The sequence below is a fragment of the Nomascus leucogenys genome, chromosome 8 (assembly GCF_006542625.1).
Source record: "Nomascus leucogenys isolate Asia chromosome 8, Asia_NLE_v1, whole genome shotgun sequence".
Lineage (NCBI taxonomy): Eukaryota > Metazoa > Chordata > Mammalia > Primates > Hylobatidae > Nomascus > Nomascus leucogenys.
In genome coordinates this window covers 77,219,066-77,223,244 of record NC_044388.1, presented here as the reverse complement: position 1 = coordinate 77,223,244, position 4,179 = coordinate 77,219,066, and the positions used below count along the sequence as shown (strand labels likewise).

Below are 4,179 nucleotides of genomic sequence, written 5' to 3'. Positions count from 1 at the left end.
CTGAGGCGGGAGGATCATTTGAGGCCAGGAGTTTGAGACCAGCCTAGGCAACATAGAAAGACCCCATCTCTACCAAAAACCAAAACCAAATCAATTGTATCTTCAAACTGAGGCCCTCATCTCCTAATTTTTTTTACTCTTTACTTCCATATTTTACACACAGATTACAAATGAAAGATCCTGTTTCCATCTGTACCCACTTTTTCCTACTCTTGGTCCTTCTCAGAACTCTATCACTGTTATTTAGTGAGGAGGGGAAGCCCAAGAAAACCTGGAAATTTGTTTAGCCACACTTTCCCCAGAAAACTGAGGGGCTAAGGAAAATTCTGAAGCTTCTTTTGCCCAAGCAAACAAGAAAGCTACTTACTATAAACCACCCATTATAGATATGATGACCCTTGAAAGTTTATTTTTCTTCATATTATCTGAAACAGAGAGCATCTCAGTGTAACTAAATGCATTTTTTAGTGTACATCAGAAGGAAGTAATTGCTTAATAAAGAGTACCTGAACTGAGTTTGCTTTATTTCTGTTGATCATGAAAGGTAGAGCAGCTATAGAGGTGAGCTGCCCTAAAACAATGTAAGCAAGTCACTGCCTTAATGATGCTTCTAACAGTAACAAAGCAGTGCTCCATGACAAACTATTCTAAAGAATACTTTCTTCTTGCTCTTCCTAGTCAATTTCATTCAATTGAGTTCCACAATTCAGAAACAGTGCCAGGAGGGATAAGAAAAATGGAGTGCCTGTACCTCTGAATCCTGACTCATGCACAAGTGCTTTATCTCAAATTGGCTAGACATTTCTCAGAGTAAAGGATCACTGGCAGTGTTCGGAAACTAAAGGAGAATAAAGAACAGTCTCATCAATCATGCAGCTTATGTTGTGGACTGAATTCATATGTTGAAGCCCTAACTTCCAATGTGACAGTGTTTGGAGGTGAGGCCTTTGGGTGGTAATTACGGTTAGATGAAGTCATGAGAGAGGTGCCCATGATGGGATTAGTAATCTTATAAAGATAACTAATTTATAATTACTTATAAAGATAACTATTTTATAATTACTTATAAAGGGCTGAGATTAGAACTTTCTCTCCATTATGTGAGGACATAGCAAGAGGACAGCCCTCTGCAAACCAGAGAGAGGGCCCTCACCAGGAACCAAATCTGCTGGCTCCTTGATCTTGGACTTCCCAACCTCCAGAACCATGAGAAATAAATGTTGTTTAAGCCAGTGGTCCCCAACCTTTTTGGCACCAGGGACTGGTTTTATGGAAGACAAATTTTCCACAGATAGGTGGAGCGAGGCAATGGTTTTGGGATGAAACTGTTCCACCTCAGATCATCAGGCATTAGATTTTCATAAGGAGTGCACAATCTAGATCCCTTGCATTTGCAGTTCACAATAGGGTTTGCATTCCAATGAGAATCTAACACTGCCACTGATCTGACAGGAGGCAGAGCTCAGGTGGTAATGCTCACTTACCCACTGCTCACCTCCTGCTGTGCAGCCTGGCTCCGAACAGATGGGAACCTGTCCATGGCCCAGGGGTTGGGGAACCCTGATTTAAGTCATCCAGTCTATGGTACTTCACTATGGCAGCCCAAGCTAAAACAATTCAGTACTTTAAGATAAATGTAAAAATTACCTTTTCCTTAAATGACCTCCATGACCCATTAACAATGAAGGCTGACCTTCATTTGGTCATTTCATAGGATATTCCAGAATGCTGTGATACTGAATATCCATGTGTCCCATCATTCTTGATTCTTTTTTTTTTTTTTTTTTTTTTTGTGAGACAAGGTCTTACTATATTGCCTATGCTGGACTTGAACTCTCAAACTCCTGGGCTCAATAGATCCTCCTGCCTTGGCCACCCAAAATGCTGAGATTGCAGGCGTGAGCCACTGTGCCCTGCCAGGACTGGCTTTTTAAAGAGGCAACAGGGCCGGGCCTGGTGGCTCATGCCTGTAATCCCAGCACTTTGGGAGGCTGAGATGAGTGGATCATTTGAGCTCAGAAGTTTGAGACCAGCCCAGGCAACATAGTGAAACCGTCTCTACAAAAAATACAAAATTTAGCTGGGTGTAGTGGCACACACCTGTGGTCTAGGGAACAGCTAATTGCAGCAAAATTTGGCTTTGCTGCACTTGGTATAAAACTGAAGTGGATATCATGAGTCATGCCACATAGGCTGTTTTTGAAATACCGGAGAAATCCCGGTTGCCCCCACCCAGAACTGTACACTGGTTGATATGAAGATTGAATTTGGTGTTGATGTGACCAGCAAAGAAATTGTTCTCACTGATGTTATTGATAATGATTCCTAGAGACACTGACCATTAGGAGATCAAAGCCAATAGAAAGACAGTCTTTTAATCATACTTTTAAAAATGTTATTTTAAAAAAATAGAACCAGTCTTGCTATGTTGCCCAGGCTCAAGCAATCCTCCTGCCTTAGCCTCACAAAGTGCTGGGATTACAGGCGTGAGCCACCACTCCTGGCCGAAACAGTCTTATCAAGGCTTCAGTGTAACTACTGAAGGGTTCCAAATGGTAAAGAAAAACTTTGCATGGGTTGTAGAGAGTAGAGTCGCTTTTGAAATCAGAAAGTCAGTGCAGTGTTATAGTACTGATGGGTTCTACTTCTGATCTTAGTCACTGTGAAAAAAATCAAGGCCTGTGGAAATTTTGACATTCCACGTAGACTTCTGTAACATCCGCACATAAAGGACCAGAAGAAACGCTGAGGATTAAAGCTGAGTATGAAGGGGTGGCAGTCGTACTGTATTTGTGGCAGTGGCAGGCAGAAGCAATGGTTTGGGATCGGTGATGTTTGGGAACACTGCACATCCAGTTATCTGCTGTCCTCCCCTCACACCAGACTAAGGAGTTCGGGATGTGTCGTCTTCTCTTCGACTACCCAGTGGTCTCGGCTATTCAACCATACTTTCTCCAGAAGGATCAGCTCAGTTTGCTGCTCAGATATTTGGATTAAACAACTATTATGGGGCAAACTGCAAGCAAGCACTTTGAACACACGGATTTCTTGGAAGAAAGGTGACAAGAAAATCAGAGAAAGAACATCATTGCATTTTTAGGGGGAAAACTACAAATTTCTAATTAAGCTGCAGAAAAACTAAGCAAGATGAAAAAATAATTAGAGAACACAAATAAAATGTACTAGTGAATACATGCTTCTCTAGACCCAAACAAAAACTATTTGCAACGTAATTAAAACAGGTAAGTGCTGTGAAAAATAGAAACATGGTGACATAGGAAGAGCCTGATGGGGGAACCTAACCGAGTCCTGAGAGTGTAAGCCAGCTTCCCCAAGGAAGTGACATTTCCACCGAGATCTGAAGGACAGCAGTCTATAAATGAAGTAGAGAAAGGCAGTGCTGAGGGCAGAGGGCACCTGCATGGGCAGAGGCTGGGAGCAAGATGAGTACAGCGTGCCCCAAGTAATCAGGAGTGCTGGTGGCTGGAGTGCAGAGACAGCAGTGCAGTTTTAGCTAGAGATGAGAGTAAGGGAGGCAAGGGCTGGATCATCCTGTCTCCTGTAGGCCACAGCAAGGTGTTTGGTCTTCATGGCAGAGGAAAGGCATTTATTGAAGTGACATTTTTAAAAATAACTAATGGCTGGGCGCGGTGGCTCACGCCTGTAATCCCAGCACTTTGGGAGGCTGAGGCAGGTGGATCACTTGACGTCAGGAGTTTTGAGACCAGCTTGGCGCAAAACCCTGTCTCTACTGAAAAAATATAAAATTTAGCCAGGTGTGATGGCAGATGCCTGCAATCCCAGCTACTCAGGAGGCTGAGGCAGGAGAATCGCTTTAACACAGGAGGTGGAGGGTGCAATGAGCCAAGATTTCACCACTGCACTCCAGCCTGGGTGAGACCGTGTCTCAAAAAAAAAAAAAAATTATTGACAATACGAAGAATAGCTTGAAGGGAGATAAGAATGAGATAAATCCTATTTTACCTTCAATTTCTACTTTAAAATCAGATACACTCATTTGGAGAAAAAATTTCCTAGTTGGGAACGTCAGATAAATAGATTTAAGGCAGCGAGCGCGGTGGCTCACGCCTGTAATCCCAGCACTTTGGGAAGCCGAGGCGGGTGGATCACTTGAGGTTGGGAGTTTGAGATCAGCCTGACCAACATGGCAAAACCCCA

General features: G+C 43.0%; 1 pseudogene across 1 annotated transcript; it reads left to right on the top strand.

Annotated features, from left to right (window-relative positions):
- Positions 1-537: 537 nt before the first annotated feature.
- LOC100590741 lies at positions 538-3,735 on the top strand (annotated as a pseudogene). Its single transcript, XR_004031502.1, has 2 exons — positions 538-544; positions 2,437-3,735. The product of XR_004031502.1 is annotated as a multifunctional protein ADE2 pseudogene (transcript).
- The last annotated feature ends 444 nt before the right edge of the window (positions 3,736-4,179 follow it).